At 47.9% G+C, this 20,295-nt stretch overlaps 1 protein-coding gene across 1 annotated transcript in view; it reads left to right on the top strand.

The window, feature by feature from the left end:
• The window catches only part of LOC135392380 (uncharacterized), an 82,671-nt gene that overhangs the window by 39,045 nt on the left and 23,331 nt on the right, over positions 1 to 20,295 (top strand). The gene's annotated exons all lie outside the window — the stretch shown is intronic.

Below are 20,295 nucleotides of genomic sequence, written 5' to 3'. Positions count from 1 at the left end.
CAGTCGAAGCTACTCTTGCCGATACGCCGTTTACTGTGAGGCCAGTAAGAGTGTCGAGGCGGCGTCGACCAGAATGTTGTGATGAGCCAGAAAATCGCTACCTAGGATGCTGTGCGCTGTGTCCGCGACAAGAAAGACCCAGTGAAGTACTCTTAGGAGTCCGAAATCAAGAGTCAAGGAACGGCGATATTAGACGGGTATACGTGACCCGTTTACTGCTCTCAGGTACAAAATGGGGGGACGTCTGCGATCTTCGGCGGAGGCTGGAAGCACGCTGACCAAGGCGATTCGCAACGCCTTGCACGACGACCAAAACGGCTGCTGGTAAGCAGAGAGTACGAGGTGGAGGTGACGGTGATGAAGAGAACTGAGACCTTGCTGGTGTCGACCGGGTACCGCGCGTGGGGCGCAGATGACCCGCAGGGCGCGGAGAAGAGGAGCGGCGGGGAGCGATAGCACCGAAACGGAGATACTCTATAACATCCGCGAGGCGGCGCACCTGCTGACGCAGAGAAGCGAACTCGGCTTGGTCGTTGACTGAGACTGCCGTCTGACAGGTGCCACCTGGGTCATTGCGGGGGTCTTCTGCAGTGCGGTGATGCAGGCAGTGGAATCTCTCTCACTGGCTAATTCCGTGAGCTTGTCCGCACGCTCCGCTAACGCTTGGAGGTTAGCTTCGCCCGAGGCTGCCAAGACCATCGGGACCGAAGGAGGAAGCTTGGAAAGGAAAACCTCGCGGAGCATTCTGTCATCCAACAACGGCGTAGAACCCCGGAGGATGTGCTGCAGACGTCGGAGGAGCTGAGAGGGCTTCCGGTCACCTAAAGGCTCGTTCGACACGAGCTCATGCAGGCGCTGTCGATCTGAAGGCGATGCCCGGGCGATTACGGCAGTCTTGAGTGCCGCGTAAGGGTCATTCGGGGGAGGAGAGGTTAGAATGTCGGCGACCCCGACAAGCACATCCTCGGGCAGAACGGACATTACATAGTGCAACTTCGTTGTCGCCAAAGTTATGTGGCCCAGCGTGAACTGGCATTCCGCTTGACTGAACCATAGGTCAGGCCGGGACCGAATGAATGGTGGTAGCTTGATGACGAAATGCGAGATCAAGGGTGCAGGCGGCGTACCGTCCATGGTAAAGGACGTCCTGGTCACCAGTGTGGAGAGAGCGAGGCAACGTCTGGTAACGACGGAATCAAACCCAAAACTGATTCCGATCAACTGATGGGCACGAGGCTCGCGCTCGTCTTCGTTGTTGTCACCACATGTGCGAAGCCATCCAGAGGCTCCGCACCAAGCTACGTACTCTACTACGCCAGCAATGGGACCGCTTTGAAGCATCGCAACGCACGGAACAGTGGGAGCGCGAAGCCTTTTGCTCGCGCACGTTACTCCGCCGTCGCCTCGGCCAAGAGGCTCTGTGTTCTCACCAGTGGCATTGACAACGCCGGCCCCATCGCCGACGAGCCGTCAGCTGTGGTCGACGCATGCGCAGACTTTTACCGACGCCTCTACACCGCCGACGCAGCCAGCCCGAGGGGATTCCCCTTTCTCCCTCCGCACGAGGAGCCGAATGTTGCCGATCGTGACGTCACGCTCGGGGAGTTGCGAGCAACGCTCGCTTCCTTTCCGCGCGGCCGTGCCCCTGGCTCGGACGGTCTTCCACCGGAATTCTACCTCCGTTTCTAGGGCGTCCTCGGAACTGCTTTCACCATGCTTGTGAAAATCTGCCTACGGGCGGGATCCCTCCCGCGGTCGATGTCTGAGGGACTTATTACCCTCCTCTGCAAGGACGGGGGGTCCCCGAAATCCACCATTAAAGGTCAGCTACGCCGATTTCCCGATGTGTTGGAACGGTTGTGATATTCAGAACGAGCACATCCAACTGCCCCCGAAACGCACCTTCGTTTCTCAATTTTGTCTTCCTATTACGAAAATTAATTCATCAAAGAAACCAAAACAAGCCATGGGCGCAGCCATTTTTGTGACGTAGATGGGATAAACCTGCTCCATCTACGTAGATAGAGAATCGTGCGTCTGATTGGATGAAAGCTGAGGCTTTCTCTGACTTCCCTCGCGTCTTCTCCCGTTTGCGAGGAAATCCAGTTATGGCCGCCGGCTACGATGAGCGTTTCGTCCGAGGTAATCCCGAGAACTATTGAACGATGGAAACAACAACCGCGAACTCACCTCAACATCATTTTCGGCGTGAAATTGTGATTATGTGCTCGAGAACTTCGCAGTTCAACCGTTCAGCTGCCATTCATGTCAACCCGTTTGCTGCTTTTACTACAAGTGCAGGAATGGGAGCGATTGAGCAACAACGTGAGACTTGGTGATCGTTTGAGCATATACCTGCAGAGGACTGGTCTTCAAAGAAAGAAGGCCGTATTTCTGCCCATGCACATCGTGCGATTGCCAGGCTTGTTACACGAGATACATATATTGTGCAGCATCATAGCGCGACTGCAATGAACGACGTAGGAATGTATCGTGACCACTCGAACTGCATTCGTTGAACCATTCGTCGTTTATATGAAAGTGCTCATTAGAGTTGCCCCGCACAAGAAGTGTTGGATGTAGTTTTGTAGTGTGTTGTTTATCTCGTAGAGCGCATCGCGGCATGTAGGTCGAGAGCCCTTATACGTATTTTTTGCATGTTTACTTGAGTGTGCGCATTGTTCTATACCACACAGGCCATATTTCATTCATAATAGTTTCGCAAATAAACACGTACGGGTCGATCTCATATTGCTTTTGAGTTAGGCATAGTGTCTTCAGATCAGGGTATGTGTATCCTGTTTGCTAGGCCCAAGAGATGTTATTAAGGGTAGTGCAACATTTCCCACTTCTTGAACCATGCTAACATTGCCAGAATAAGGAACATTACACTGTGCTGTGTATTCGACACTCAGGTGTCTCGCGACGTAAACCCCCAATTATTATATTGGGTACTCCACATGTTCAACCAGTCAGCACTTCCCATATCCTATTTTTTTTAAACATGTGCTTAAAATTGCACAACTGCCACTCAAGTAACTTTGCCACCAAATTAGTCAGTGACAAAAGGTATATGTACTTTATCACAAATTTAATAACCTTGGTGGAAATGGTTGATGGTGTCCTCTGCCTTGTACGGTGCACTTCATAGCAAAATACACAATAGTCCACATGTTTTCCTTGTCCACAAATGCCCTGTCAAAGCTGGAATACTCTTATCAAAATGGGGAAGCGGGCTTGCTTGTCCAGAGAAACAAACATGAAACTGCAGTGCTCAACGTAAATAACTGCATGCTCAGCAACTAAGTCTGGTGATGCCGAAGACCTAATATTTCTAGGTTAAAAGGAACAAAGGAGAAAACACCACTGCAGCGTATTAATGTTGTTTCAAAAGTATAACACCACAAAATTTGCGAGAGTCAGTTGGTGTATTTAGTTATGTTGGTCATCTCCTGCACCAATTTTTAATAAGATTCAAATGCGTTGCTACCAACCAGGACCTAAGCCTGACCTATGATCTAATAATAATAATAGTATCTATCTACGTTCAACACTAGTTTGGTCTAGGTTTCACACGTGGCTTCTAGTGAAATTCGAAGCTGCTCTGTAGAGCTGACAGGAGACTTGCAGAGTAGATAATTTTTTATTTATATTTTCTAAAGAACATGTAAAAAACAATGTGCTGTACCAACTGTATTCAAAGAAATACAAATATACTTTGTTTTAGCTATGTGCATATTAGCAGATTACAGGTGACCGATGACACACAATGGGCGTCAAGGGTGAGAACACAAGAATACTACCACTGCAGGCACTGTCCTGAAATTCTAAGTCACCATTTGTCAGAAAGCAATGACCACGCACAGCCTAAGGATCATATTGAGCTCCTTCCATTCTTTTTATTGACAGCATGTTGGCTGCCATCCAGTCCATGAAAGTGACCCTTATCGTTGAAAGAACGGTTCAACAGCAAGCGAGCTGGTGATAGTGTCCATGATGGCGAGACCTGAAGAGGAGATACAAGAAGGGACACAAACACGCTATGTTGAGACATTGTGTATGTCCCTTCCTATCCCTCGTCTCAGGGTTTTTTGCTATGGACCTTCATGATGTTTCCTTCGGCAAACTTTACATATTTTTATATAGAGGTACAGCCAGGTGCTGTACCTTCACTGCTGTTAGTAAATCACACAGTACTTTTCTTGAATCAAGAATCCATAGAAGGTACAGTCATCTTCAGCATTGCACACATCTACGGGACATGTTAATCACTTTGGAATGTCACAGACATGTCCTGGAGGCCGGCACATGATTAGTGGTGCTGAACAGACAACTATTTGTCATAGTTAAGGCATAAAAAGCAGTTTTGTCACCTGCATGTTGAGACAGATGTATCTCTACATACTTTGCCATGACACAAATCTATGAAGGAACAAATGTGCCCTCTACTTTATTATGGTTATTAGTCAACACTGCCAAGAATGTGGGAACACAGTCTTGTACCACCTACACTCTTCAAAATGACCTTCACACACGACACATTGTAGGTCAACGAGACTCCAGAATGATGTCCTCTCCCTCCCCATTAGCTGAAAACATTTTTCTACAACCTTGCATAAGGGGAAGTTAGTACAAGAAATGCACACGTTCCTTTTTTGAGCAAATCAGTATTCAGAGCGTTACCATACTGTGGTAGGCCTGCAGTGCATTACGTGGTACAGCACACACTGTAAAAAATTTCACTGTAGAACATTTCCCCCAATCTAATGACAGTCTTCTCCAGTTTTTCAAACTGCCATTTCCCATAGTGCTTTATGGTATGACAGAGTATTTCTAAATCTTTACTGTAGTTTGCTGGTTGTATGCTAGCAGAAAAAAGACACCACTGTTTCCGATCACAGGACGCAAGCCATAAGTGCTATACGGAAACAGTACATGCTGCTCTCTAGCAGTTGTTCGTGTTTAGACATGGTATGGTGCATGCAGGGTAAATTCCATGGTTAAAATATCCAAACATGAACAACTGTTAGATTACATGATGTAGAATGCTCTATAGTACAGTAAAACCTCCAAAGTTGGACACCTTCCTACCTCGGACAACTCCCCATGATTTCATTGCACGGGCAGGCTCCCATTGAAACTACATGGGGACGAAATTCTCTATGTCGGACACCTCCCTATCTTGGAAGTAGGATAGGGTTTTCCTTGCAAAGTCGGACAAAACCCTGGCCAAATTACCTCAATATCGGCCCATCTTTGCACCAAATAGACCCAAAATGAGCCAGTGGCCTTGACTTTTGCCCCCTTTTTTCCCCTATACTGGTCTCAGCATTTTGTTGCTTTAGTTTTTAGAGTCCAAAAACAAGTGCTGTCAGTCTACATTGTAATTCTTTATGTGGGCACTTGTCTTCAGTTTGTCTAGAGCCTTTGAACGAGCACTGCACCAAAGCTATGAGAAGTGGGCTGATGCTTCAGAGACATGTCCTTGCTGCTCGAAAAGCTGCAGAGGTAATGCCATTGAGCAGAATCTGAACGGAATAGAATATACTAAAATCAGTAATAATTATCAGTGAAGAGTGGGTAGAGGTACCACTACCAGGCACCACCACCAGGTACCACTAAGGACCTTAAATTGAAGAAGGGGGACATTTCTCACAGCTGTGATCTCTTCCATTTTTTGTTGCCGTCATATTCTGTAACTCGGACACCTCTATAAGTAGGAGACGCTTCGGCTGCACCACGGGTGTCCAACATAGGAAGGTTTCACTGTATTTATGTTCCGTGTCATGTGACCACAAACAATATATGCTTTTGCTCATGCTGCACAGCACAGGCGAATTGAGCTGCATGTGAGGATAATAACATGAAACCCGAGGCGCGGAGGAAAAGGCATGACTTTACGGTCTCTGTGTCAGTTGTTTCATGTTGTAATTGCGTACCAGCTGGCCTGTACCTGAGAATAGGTTTGATGCATTGTACACGCACCATAGACATGCAGTATGTGGTGTGTTGTGATAGTAATGCCACTGCCAATTGAAGAATAATGCTCCAGGTGGATTGTTTCGGTACAATCTTGAACTATGTATACCAAGGGGCAGGGCATCTGCGTGACAGGTTTACCTGGAAGTAAGAATGTAAATGTTAGCTGAAGTCATTGAATAATTAACATTATCAATATACTGCTGCAGATGATACAAACAATAGCACACAAGATGCTCTGATATGTTCTGCAGGAATGTCTCTGTACTCACAATATTAGTACAGCAGCTACAGAAAGGCATAAAACAAGTTTTTGTATACATGATACCACTTGAATGCAACACAAGCTTCTGCTGCACTGCCAGAACACCACGGCGGACAGATTTGCCCTACTTCACCTGAGAAAAAGTATGTACTGTTGCACACATGATGCTGTTCGAATGTCTCGAAAAACATAATTTATGACCGAAAGACATCAACTGGAAGATTTCGATTTACCTTAGTCAAAACTGAGAAAAAGTATGTGCTGTTCCACACATGAAACTGCTTGAACTGCCCTTGAGCGCTCTGGAAGAACACCTTATTTGTGACCAAAATACAACAGCTGAGCCAACATTCAATCTATACCTTACTCAAAATACACAAGATGTGCTACCGTGGATATGATACGATGATACTGCTTAAATGTACTCTGAAAGCGCTGGCACCTCATGCATGGTTGCTCTAAGCTAGTGAGCAACAGCAAGGGTATGCGAACACAAGAAGTCGAGCACAAGTGATGGAATGCACTTGATTAATCAGAAAATGAAATGTCTCAGTACCAGGTGTCACTGTTCCGTCAATAAAAACAGATGAACTTTGAAGGGGCGTCTGGTTGGCACTGGTGACAGCCTTCAGCTTGAAACCCAGACGGTGATAGTTGAGACGTGGAGTGCAAGCTTTTCGGTGGTGCCAGAATGCCTGCGCAATCATTTAACAAAAAAGGCAATTCCAAATCTGTACTGAGAATACACCCGCTGGGGCCTAATCTCTAAAGGATGAAGCAGTAACTGACAGATAGCGTATTTTTCTCTTCTACGTGATGCAATTTGCACCGCATGACTGACTTGTCTAACATTACGCGTCTTACCTTTATCTGCTGCCTAGTCCTGCCCCTGCAATCTCCTGTTGCAGATAAGGTTGGCACAGCATCCCGGACGAGACGTCTTCGGCTTCTTGTGAAACAAGTTGCGCATTGCTTCCGTAACATTCGTATGAGCCAGATGAACAGATTAAATCGCTGCTTTCGAAGGTGGCACCCAGTCGGAGTTGTAACCGATTGTTGCAGTCAATAGATTTCTCTTTCGCCTTTCGGAAAATTGTGGTTTGAAACATTGGAACTGCATGCAGAAGTGTTCTTGCAGACGGGAGCAAAACGCTCACGCATTCTCGGCACGCAGCACAGAACACGAATCACACCAGGAAGTCTGTACTGGCCTAGCAAATGCTTTGCAGTCGAAGGAAGCAAAACTCACGTTCCTCGTGGGTTTAGTGAAGTCCAGAAATATACTGGCTCCCTAATAGCGAACTGTTTATCACTTCCCCAATGTGAATCTGCGCAGCAGACGGCTCGGCAGAAGAAACTGGCCGGCTTGGCGGAAGAAACCAAGCCAAAAGTCATGGCAAGCCGGAGCGCGGGCAGACCACGAATGTGTCGTCGACACAGGGTTTGCGGGCCACAAGACGGAATGTCAGTGAAACTAAAAATTCACTTTTTCGAAAAACCGCGAGGAGTTTGGGATAACTATTTTGCACACATAATCAGTGTTCCCTTATGAACACATCGTGTCAGTACCACTCCATTCTGTAACACTCGAAAATCGGCGTAGCTGAGCTTTAAGAATAAACGTTTAAAAATAAAACATTCAAGAATAATCCGCTTAAAAAATACAGGGTTAAAAACTGTAACTAACTGTTACTGTAACTCAGTTACAAGTTAAAAGTAACTTAGTTACTACCCAAGACTGCTTTGCATGACCTGATAGAGTGGGTGATCGATCGCGACCTCCCCAGTCTTGTGTTAACACTAGACCAGGAGAAAGCCTTCAATCGCCTTAGTCGTCTGTACCTATTTGATGTCATGAGTACCGCGCGCCTTCCACACGCGTTTGTAATGAAAATTACAACCCTGTATAGGGCACCCGAATCACGGGTGATCGTTAACGGTTTTGTGAGTGACTCTTTTCCTATCGAGCGCGGCGTAAGGCAGGGATGCGCGCTTTCGCCCGCTCTGTATGTACTATGCATTGAGCCTTTGCTCCAACGTGTTTGGTGCGACTCTCGCATCGCGCGCACGCCGCTCCCTGGTGCCCCAGTGTGTGTTCCCACGTTCGCGTACGCGGACGACGTAACAGTCGTCGTTCCGAACGAATCATCCGTGAACCGTGTGATCGCCATCTGCGGGGAGTATTGTGCCGCAAGTGGAGCGCAGCTCAACATCGACAAGTGTGCCGTTGGGAAACTATGATGGTGCAGTGTGTGGTGTTGGTGCAGTGAACCAAGTGAAGGTGCTCGGTTTTCTATTCGGGCGCCGCGGTCCTCTCCAGCACGTGGATCCGTGTTACTGACACTCTGAGTGAACGGGTGAGCCTGTACAAACAATTACAGACCTCCCTCGCCGCTCGTGCCAACATTGTGCGCAGCATACTGTTCTCAGTAGTGACTTACATCGCAAGCCTACTGATGGTGCCGCGTCGCACGCGCGTTCGAGTGCACACGGAAATCTACCGTTTTTTCTGGGGCTTTGCTGTTGAACAGCTCCCCCTCGTTATCGTGCAACTACCTCGCGACGCAGCCGGGGTGAGGCACACCCGATCTTACCGTGGTAGCCCGCGCCCTTCACCTGCGATGGACGCTGCGCGCACTCGACAGCGCAGCCCCTCACTACCTTAACCCATTTCTTCCTAAGTTACAAGCTTAGGTTCTTTGACGTCCCCCTGTCACACACCGTGCCTCGGGCTGCCGCTCCCCTGGATTTTTATGCAGAGGCGGCAGACGCGATGTCCGTGATACGGACTCGCTCCCCTGGCTGCGATGTGCACGCACTCCGGCTCGGCGACATCGTCACGCTGCTGGGCCCGGAACCTTCCCCCCCTCCCCCCTTGTCAATGACCTTCTCCCAGCGGTGCCGGCTTGGCATCTATTAACGGCTCCGTTCTTGGATTCCAGCCGCGCATCGTTCATGTGGAGACTGGCGCATGGCATTGTGCGTTTCCGAGGGCAATCGCTCCTCCGACCCCCGTGACTCCCCGGTGCCGGGTATGCGGAAGCGTAGAGACACTACAGCATGCCTACGCAGTCTGTTTACTTCGGCTGCTCTGCTTCGGTGCGCCGCTGACGTGTTCCGGGTACGGGAATCCCCTTCTCTGCTGTGCGCTTCCTCTCGCCTGTGCCTCATCCCCGCCATGCGGAAGCGCAGTTTGTGCTTTTGATCGCGGAAATTGCCCAGGCTCCAACAGCTCCCTATAGAGCCCATAGTTTGAGATAATTCACACAACACTGGGAACGCGACCAATGAGAATGCAACGTTGTAGATATTATGCAATGCCAGTCGGCCAATCAGGAGCCTTAACTTTGGCTGAGCTTTCGGCCGGTTCTGGCTACCATCGACTTCTACCGGATTTCACTCCTACCGCCGTTACCCGATATTCAAAATAACTGAAGCTTCTTTTGGCTAAAAGAAACATTTATTTGACACAAAGCACTGATTCAGTGATCTGCAACATGGGTGCACTGTGAATACAAAGTCCACTGCGTTGTTGACGCACTGTAACTAAGTTCGAACTTGAAGCAAAACGAACACAGCCCTCGAAATCCGACACGGCCCGAGCATGTTCGTCACTCTCCAACCGCTCCAACTCACGAAGCATTCCAGTTCCGGAGTTGATAGAATATTCGTGGGATAGTAGTCGTGTCCAGGAACCGTACAACACACACTGAATCACATCGACGCATGAATAAACTAGCGAACACTTCTACAAACTGTTCTGCCGATTGACATCACTGAAACACGGAACGCAAGAGGACGCCGTGCCGGCCGATTTTATGATGAGCATCTTCTTTCCTTGCTTGCAGAGCGGAAGGCACTTTTGTGGCACGTAATCGTAATCCCGTCTTTGTTATCAGCCCTCAAAATCCAACGGCGCCCGAACGCGTTCGCCACTCTCAAACCGCTCCAACCCACGAATCATTCCAGTTCCGTAGTTGATAGACTGTACCTGGGATAATAGTCGTGTCCAGAAACAGCACAACACGCGTAGAATCCCAAACTGTTCTGCCGATTGACATCACCGAAACACGGAACACAAGACAACGGACGCCGTGTCAGCCGATGCGAGCTATTTCGAAACTGTGCTGAAACTGTTGAAACGGCCGCCAACGCTGCACGCACATGCGCGCGTAGAAAATGCGATTTCAAAACATTGTCGACCAATCGGAGCGCGCACACAGTCTAGGCCAATGAGCTTGCAACGTTGTAGATTGGCGTAGTGGTACATACTCTACAGCCGCATCCTCGGTTACCTTAGGAGGACTGGATTGCCTACCAGGTACCAGCCGTGCGCGCGCTGCTGCCGCACGTGACGGACTCCAGCCCTGTCTTCATCGTTACATGGGGATCATCCGTCGGTAGCTGCGGTTCAACCTGCTTCGGGAACTCCGCCGACTGGGACAGCGAGACTTCTCCCGCACGTGGTGTCACAGCCCCGTGATCTTTTCTTTCTCTCACCCTGACTAGGTCTAGAAATTTCGACGTTTCTGGCAGACGTAAGAGTTCGGAGGACGGCGGCGTGTGCCCAGCGCACCTCTCTGCGTCGCTGGACCGGTGTTTCCAACGAGGGGAAGTGTGTGTGACGACGGCAACCACGGGCCCTAAGCCTAACGTGTGTTTTGAGCTGTTTTCACTGTGTTCGTTGGTGCAGTGTGTGCTTTTGTGGTGTGTGCGGCAAGGCAAAGGCCACCGGCCCACTCGGATTACCCTTTTGAGTTTGCATCGCCTGCACTTCGGGTGTTTTTCGTGCGTGAAAGCTTTCCACGTGGGTTTTAAGTGTGTGGTTGTGCGGCGCTTCCAGAGAGGGCGCCACGGTGTTTCGTGTGGTGTCGCCGTCATAGTAGATAGCGCCAGCAGTGGAGTGCAGCTGTAGCTTCCACAGTTTCGCCACGAAAACCACCGCCCCCCTTGACCACGTGATCATCCGTAACAAATCACGACAAAATAGCCGGAAAACGGCGCCAAAAAGCGCGCGCTGGCTGATCGAATAGCGCATGTGCGCCGCGTGCCCTCTCCACACCCTCTCACTCAAATTCTCCCTCCCCCCCCCCCCTGTTCCGAGTGCTTCGCCAGGCCATCTGCTAATATTATCGAGAAGCAGAAAATGAAGATCCAGAAGACGAAGGAATTCACATGTACAAATTTATTGACACGGTAAACATATAAACAAGAAGCAACATTTGAATGCAAGTAAATCTACACGATTATTACGGAATACTGCAGAATAAATAAAGAATAAATAGTGCCGAGCAGCAGAAAGCGTGACTATGATATTATACAATCCTTAAGGGAACCTAGTAGCTTTGGACAAAGTAGATATTATTACACACATACATAACACGCGATGAGTTGCAGAAGCCATCCGATTCATCCCAGCACACCTGTAGAATTTTCAGGTGACGGGCCACATGCTCGCGGATCGCAAGGCAACGAACAGCTGTCGGCGTCTGAATGAAAGAAAAAAGAAAAGGAACCTGTTAATGACATGGTAAACCCGAGCACAGGCAACGTTAATTGGCTGAATACGCTATGTAAGACATGCCATCGTTACGCGCCTAATGACAAAATTCGAGGAGCAAGGCGTACGCGATGCACGCTGTTTTCGTTTACATGTACACCAGTGTATTAAACATCAGACACATTCAAATAGCGCAACAAAACGCAACAAGTAACGCCACGCATAATCATCTACCAGATCATGACTGATAACCGGCAGAAAGCGATGTAATACGGCACAAGGCGTACCTCCATGCACACAGTTAGGAGACTGTATTAAACGTCTGATCACTGACATGCATCATACGTTTGTCTGCTTACCTTTCATTCAGGGGTTCGATCATGGCTCGAACATCTTCGAAATCCACGAAACGAAATCACCATCTGCTCACATACGTAGACGCCAGCTACACAACGGTCAGACGGGTCGGCGCCTCGGAGAAACGAACGCTGGAGAATCCACCGGTTAAATGAGCCTCAGCCAATCATGATCGAGAAAGGTTACGTGGGGGACCGGAGCCAATGGAAAGTAAATAGCCGGAATTTGGCGGGAAATGCCAGCGGCGACACTATTTTCGCGGCGGCGAAACCCGTTTACTGTGCCTCCTCTGGCGCCAGCCTCCTTTTGTTGATGTCTGTCAGCTGTTTGGGGGCATTTACGTGAACCGCTGTTTCTCGCGCGGATTTACGCCTACATTGGACATCTTTGGGTGAGCGTATTTCATTACCGCATTTCTCCGTTGTTTCTTGCTGTCTGTATTTAGTTTCTGTTCTAGCAGCTTTAGCTTAGCCTTGTGTTATGGTATTTGAGTGTCACTTAATACGTATGTGTACTGTTTAATCTACCGCTGGGTGCTCTAGTGCTATAACAGAGCTTGTTGTGGGCTTAGTAGTGTGTTGCCTAGTGTTGTAGCTCTTAATTACGTTCATTGCGTTTAGCTTAAGCTGGTAAACATTTTGTAGAAGATTAAGTTAGCCGGGCTTAGTGCTACAGTGGTTTTGCTGGTCTTGCAGTGTGTGGGTATACTGTGCTTTGGTAGTGCTGGGCAGTGCAGTGTATCATGGCGGAGGCTGTGGAAAGGCCTCTCGCCTTCCAGGTTCAGGCACCTTACCGCTACTTTCTAGACGATGTACTCAGTGCCGCGAAAATTGTGGCGCCGGGCCACATTCAGGGAGGAAACAACCTCGGTAAAGGCGAATACGAGGTGGTTTCCCGCACTCTGGAAGGCGCTCGCCCCCTTCGGGAGAGGGGAAGTCTGGTCATCGGTGGGCAAACTGCGAAGCTATTTGCTCAGGGCGGCCGTATCAAGCGGGTTACTGTACTACGCTACACCATTGACTTCCCCGACACCGATTTGGAGGCGGTGCTGAGGGGTTTATGGTACCGTCATGCGCACAAAGAAAGAGATGCTCACGGGAAAGCACTCGGATAGTGAGTCAGGTGCCCGGACCGTTCTGATGGACATGGTTGGTGAAGTACCCAACTTTATGACGGTTCGGGCCGTGCGGGTGGAGTGCTTCTACGAGGGCGTTAGGAAGCGATGCATTCGGTGTGAATCCGAATATCATCTGGCGAGAGACTGCAAGGCAGTGAAGTGCAGAGGATGCGGCAGTCTCGTAGAGGGAGAGTGCGAGTGTGGGTACCGCGATGCGGAGAATAGAGGCGGTTTCGGGGGATTCGGCGCCACGCGAGGTAGTCGACGTTGCGGGATCAGAAGGGGAGAACCCGCGTGGGGAGCAAACGTAATTCGCGAGGAGGAGCGTGGCCCTAGTGCCTGGCTAGATTACCAGGGCTATCCCAGGCTTTCACGAAGCAGTGATGAGCAGTGCTTTGTGCGTCTACAAAAGAACAGTCAGGTCGAGAGTAATGCCACGGAGCAGACAGAGAAGGTAGTGGAAGAAAATGTAAACGGGAAGGAAAAGGAGACTGAAAGGGGAAATTGAAAGAAAGAGCAAGGAGAAATGAGCGGAATTGTGCAAGGACAGGAAGGCCAGGGGGAAACAGGAGTGATGTACAAGGAAAGGCAATGTTTAGATGGACAAGGGGGCGACACTCAGGGGAGTGTACCCCAAGGGGTGACAACTGTCCCGGAGACCACGGATGTTGTAGCTTCCGAAGTAGAATCAGACGCGAACACATCGGATGACGACGCCACATCTGCTACAACGGTTGTGACCACACCTGAGGACGCGGTCAGTGTCACGGCATCAGAAAGTGATCACGAATGGAATACAACCATCGTCGGAAAGTCGGATGGTGAGGGAGAGGTCAAGTGTGTGGCTGAAGGAAATGAAACAGCCAGGAGGGGGATCAGGAAGAGTGCGCGACAAGGCAAAATCAGGAAGTAGGGACATGTTTCCTGTGTGTTCTGCACTTGTCCCAAATTCAGTTTGTCTTTACTCACTAACCCCCATTCGTTGGAAAACAAAAATAAATAAATAAATAAAGTGCCGCAAATTATGGATGTATGGATGTAAAAACACTAAAGGGGTTTAGAGGGAAGGTTAAACAAAACGAAGTACTAGAGCTAGCAAATTTTTTAGGGGTTTCCATACTGTTGTTGCAAGAACGCCATCTGTTTAAAAGGAAAGATGTTGTAGCTTTTGAAAATACTTTCAAGGTTAACTCCTTTTGGAGCTCCGGCACACATAATTCGCGTGGTGTGGGCGTTATTATTCTAAATACCAGAAATATTAAAGTAATTAATTGGGAGAGGGATACAGATGGTAGGATTATTAAAGTATTGCTGCGAATTAACGGAGAACAAATGTCAATCATCAGGGTCTACAGCCAAACAATCCAGCGGAGAGCCAAGTTTTTTTATAAAGAGGAGCTGCCAAAATTCATGATGGCCGGTCACGCATGTGTTTTAGGGGGGCGATTTCAATAGTATAATTGATACAACCACGGACGGCTCCACAAGACGACACAACAACAGCAAAGGTGCAGTATTTAATTACATGCAAAAAAATGATAGACCTTTGGGATGGCAGTACGGGGGATAGGGGCTTTACTCGTTCAAGCAAGGGAAAGGGAAACTGGTTGGACAGAATTTATGCCAGGGTGTCGATCCGAAACGTTTTTCGTTCCGGTTCTATCATAAACGGTCCGGTACCGGTTCTGCTCCAGAGCAAAAAAAATAACGGTTCATACCGGTTTTATTTTATTTTTATTTTTATTTATCAATACTGCCAGCTGCTTTTTAGCAGCCAAAGCAGGGGTGGGACATACATTGTAAAGCTTACAGCAACTAAAACGAGCACTGCAGTAAAAAAAAAAAAAAACACAATAACCACCAACAACAAGAAGATACACTCAAAACATCAAAACAGGAATCTTTTGTGGAAAGTAATTACAGCTGATCACCAACGACAGCTAAAAATGCATTCACGGATGTTGCATGTACCGCGTCTGCAGGAAGACAGTTCCAGTCAGTTGTGGTCCGTGAAAAGAAACTATATTTAAAGGAGTCTGTCCTAGGAATTTCTGTTCTGAACTGCAAATGGTGTGATCGAGTTCGACAATGTGAAGCCCTTTCAACGTAATGGTCAATATTAATCTTGTATTTCCCTTGGACAAGCTCATAAAAAAATTGTAATCTATTAATCTTTCGTCTTCTAACCAATGAGTCGAGTCCAGCTAATTCGTACATACAGGTAATGGATGAGCTAGGGCTATATCGATTGTAAATGAATCGTAAGGCTCTCTTTTGGATGGCTTCGAGTTTATCAATATTAGTGGTAGTAAAAGGGTCCCATACGGGGGAAGCATACTCTAATATCGGTCGCACACAAGTTTTGTAAGCGGTTAGCTTTGTATCAGGGGTAGCGTACTTTAAATTTCGTTTCAAGAACCACAACCTATGAGATGCCCTTCGACAAATTTTTTCGATATGGGAATTCCAGGTAAAATCATTCGTGATGTTAATCCCTAAATAGGTGTAGCTATTAACAAAATTGACAGGCCTGCCGTCGATTTTATACGTGTAACGTAAAGGATCACTCTGTCTTGACACAGTCATAACCGCACATTTTTGTACATTGAGGTCCATTTGCCAAGATGAACACCAACTACTTATAGCATTAAGAGCAGTGTTAAGAGCGTCCTGATCCCTCCGGCACGAAATACGAGAAAAAATTACACAATCGTCTGCAAACATTGATACCTTCACCGAGATATCACGTACCATATCATTAATGAAGAGTAAGAACAGCAAAGGGCCGAGTACCGACCCCTGCGGCACTCCCGATGTAACTGGCACTAATCCAGACCTATCGCCCCGTACTTCAACATACTGTTGCCGTAAATTAAGATAGTCTGTCAGCCAACGTACAATGATTTCATTCTTGAGAACCTCTCTGAGCTTTATCAGAAGTTTTGCATGCGACACTTTGTCAAAGGCACGTGATAAATCTAAAAAGATAACATCCGTTTGACCTCTATTGTTGATAGAAATAGACAGATTGTGCACAAAATCTAAAAGCTGAGTTACGGTTGACAAACCTCTTCGGAACCCGTGTTGCCTTTGGGTAATGAAATTTATGTTGTCAAGGTAGTTTGCAATGTGTCCCACCAAAATATGTTCAAAAACCTTACTACAGTTACATAGCAGCGACACCGGGCGGTAATTTGAAACGTCAATGATACTCCCTTTCTTATGTACTGGCACCACCTTGGCCACCTTCCACTGTCGCGGTACCAAGCCACTATTCAATGATTTCTTAAAAATTACTAAAAGATATTTACTAATCCAATCCGCGTATCTTCGCAGGAATATATTGGGTATACCATCTGGTCCGGTGGCCTTTTTTACATCAAGTCGGAGTAAAAGGTTTAATATACCCTCTTCACTTACTTCCAAGTCTGGAATTCCAGATAGATGCGACGGCGGATAATGAGGGAGTATACCGTTTTCTAATGTGAACATCGTGGAGAAATAACCATTAAACGCCTCAGCCATTTCCCTACCATTACCAACAACTTTTCCGTCGACCACAAGGTTGTCGATCGCCTTATTTGCAGGGGAAATGTGACGCCAAAACTTGGGTGGATTCTCCTTCATAAATTTATGCAAAGTTACATTATGAAAATCGTATTTAGCTTGTCGCATTTTAGTTCTAAATTCTAAGACCAGGCTTCTTATGTTCTCCGTTGAATTCAGACGTTTATTAAGCCGCAACCTCTTGATCTTTCTTTTTAAATGAATAAGTTCTCGCGTAACCCAGGGATTTGCTGTTTTTACCTTCTTAACCTTAGTTGGCACGAACTTGTCAATGCATTCATTCACAATATGCGTAAACTTTAGCCACAAACAATCAGCATCTGCGTTCTGCGTTTTGCAGCATCTGCGTTTTGAACCGGTTCCCCTTCTGGTGGGCATATTCATTCCCAGAAAAAATCAATGTTGCAAAATGTAAACCCGTTTATTCCGCACACATGGTGTTTAATATTAATAGGCAGCTGTGAAATTGTTAGCTCCTGGTTCCTGTAGGTGACTGTCTGTTCAAATAGGCTTTCCCCTTTCTTGAAGCCCATGATACAGACGGACTTGTTTGTCGTGATGTCATACGTAAAGTACTTTCTTGCTGGATTGGTGCGATCGCGTCTCATCCGAATACCTGTTGCTGCTTCTTAGCCAGCAAGCACCACCGCACGAGTACGACGCAAATCGATGAACACATTCACTTACAAACGCGCTCGATGGCTCCGTTTTCTTTTCTTCGTGTCCTGTCCACAAAAGAAGCACCACTTCGTACGCGCTTGCCCTCGCGGCTACGTAAATATATTCAACTTCGCTGTTCTAAAACAAGGGACGCGTTGCGCGACATTAGCGATAGAGAAGCCGTTACGCAGCCCCCTTGGGTCGTGTTTAGTTCAGGAGGGTTTGGGCGGATGAAATTAAAGCGAACACTACGGCACATTGGTAGAGAGTCACAACCTGTCACATGTACCTGTAAGTATATGCGCGCGAACGATAAAACGTTACCAAGGGGTCATAGTATACCGACATGCATTCCACCGTAACCGTATCCCTCGTAAAGTATCCGTGACATGAGTTCAGAACACACGACGTCAGTTTCATTCGCTCATTCGTAGTCCAAACCGGCGAAGCTTTTTCTTGGACCGAAGACCGTTCAATAAATTTTTCGGTTTCCCTCCTGAGCGAAAAAAAACGTATACGGTTTCGATTCCGCTCCGGTTCGCACCAAAATAGCGTTTTTTTTCGGTTTCCGGTTCTGGTTTTCGGTTCGCTCCAACACCCTGATTTATGCAACAGAGGAAATGGCCAAGAAAAAGAAGAATATCTCAGTAATAGATACAATTGGTATTACCGACCACAAAGGAGTCGTTGTCTCGTTAAGCGGGGTAGGCTGCTCTGGACCACAAAGGCCTCTGTGGAAAATTAATTGTAAGCTACTGGAAAATAAGCAGGTAGACGCGGAGGTTAAAGACATTCCACAGTGCAGACCCCGAAACGGCACCGGATTGCTTGCCTGGTGGGAAGAACGAAAAGGAAAAATAACGCAATACCTGCAAAGATGTGGCAGACAAATGACATATGAAAAAAGGCGAGAAGTTTGCAAAATACAAAAGCACCTCAGAGCTCTGAAAAGAGGCACGTCAACAATGGCCAGCGTCACGAAAGAGTGCGCCGAAGCCCACTTCAGACTTGTCTGGGAGGAGAGGTGGGAAAGAATGCGTTACCGTCAAGCACGGGAAGCATTTGCGAACGAGTCTTGGTGCTCGAGGGAGCTCCTGTTCAATGAGCGTTCGAAAGCAAGACAGGCTATGGAGGTTCTGGTCGATAAACAGGGAAAGCGGCTTTACAAAGCCGAAGACATGGTGGAAGTGGTTAGGGAGTACCTGCAGGGGCAGTACGATGGTAACCCAGACACCCTGCAGGTGGGACACCCGTCCAAAATAAGCAAAACAGTAGACGAGGTGCACAGAGCAATAAAAAAGATAAAGAACAAAAAGGCTCCTGGGCCAGACGGCCTTAGCAGGTTTCGGGGCTGGTACTGGCCAATGTGTTCAATGAAGGTCTGAGCAGGGGATATTTTAGTGAAAAGTTTGTAAGGGGACATATAATTCTGATTTGTAAAAATTTGTAAAAAATTGTAAAAATGGAAGGAATGTGTGGAGGCATGGAGGTCAATTACCCTGCTCAACCCAGGGGACCCAAAAGTGAATATAAACCTATCGAAACTTTATGTCCAGCGAAAAGCTTGAACCTTCAAAAGTTCAAGTATCAAAGAACTCCGCTGAAATCGCTGCAGTTTTTTTGTACTAGAATTTTCCATAATTGCATGTCCAAGGACCTAGTAGCAAACCGGGCAGTCTGTCAACAATTGCGTGACCCCGCGCCATCTGTCGAGGACGCATGTAATTCACGCACTTCCGGGCGCTAATCCGGTGAAAGCGAAAATGGCAGTGGGCATTTGTGACCACTTTCTACGTCGAGAATGTCGAGCCTCTTGAACATGAGTGCGCTGGAATTCCGCATTAGAGAACTGTCGCTCACACAGAACTGTGGTTCGTGCGTGAGCGTGCTGGAAAGTGTCTTCGCAGCAGCAGAAGATTCCTCGTCCAGAGATTAATCGGATTAATGCAGGTGTTCATGTGCGAAATGCAAACCGACGGATACTACGGATGGATACCACGGTTTTTGCTGCCGAGAGGTAGAGAATGCGTGTGAAAAGCAGACAGACAACTGCAGATAGGATAACGGCTGTTTGGATATCTGAATCCTCTATAGCTTGGAGAGCAATGTAGATAGCATGCAATTCTGCCTCGGTGGAGGAGTGAGCTCCTACAAGAGGACGAGCTTCTGATAGGTTGCGGCAGGGTATGTGGATCGCTATGGCGCTAATTCCACTAACTGGGTCCAGAGAAGCGTCAGTGTAGACTTGGATGACCTCTTGATGACAATTCATAATGCGCTCGGTGGCAAGGGATCTGGCAACTATATCTGGGGTCCGCCGTTTACTGGACAGACCAGGAATGCGTGCAGAGTCCAGGGAGGGTGCAAGCTTGGGAGTTTAGGATGGGAGGAGTTGAGCCCTTGGAGGGTGTGGAGAGTGCAGTGTAAACTACTAGGCGGTCGTTGCTCAAGTTTGAGAATGAGTGCTCTGCCGGCTGGGGTGAGGTTGAGCCTCACCAGCTGGTTGAGGAGGAGCTGAGTGACTCGCAGCCCAAGAGGGAGGGAAGCTGACTCGGCGTAGAGGGTCTCGGAGCTAGAGGATGGAGGAAGTCCCAAGGCTTGGCGAAGCCCCTTGCGGTTTATCTGTTCGAGATACTCGAAGGAGGACTTGGAGGGAGATGTGAAAGGCAGAGCGTACGGTAGTTTGGCTACTGTGGTGGCGTTGTTGATAGCGGCTAGGGTACGCGGAGGGCATGCGGAGGAGAAGCTGCTGAGACGTCTGACCAGGTTAGAGAAGGTGAGACAGCGCTTCTTGCATTCTCTGATGAAAGGTACCTGGATAGTCTGGAGTCCAGAGTGATGCCCAGGAAG

Source organism: Ornithodoros turicata, chromosome 1 (assembly GCF_037126465.1).
Source record: "Ornithodoros turicata isolate Travis chromosome 1, ASM3712646v1, whole genome shotgun sequence".
Lineage (NCBI taxonomy): Eukaryota > Metazoa > Arthropoda > Arachnida > Ixodida > Argasidae > Ornithodoros > Ornithodoros turicata.
Note: the sequence above shows the minus strand (reverse complement) of the source record. Positions and strands in the feature narration are given on the sequence as shown.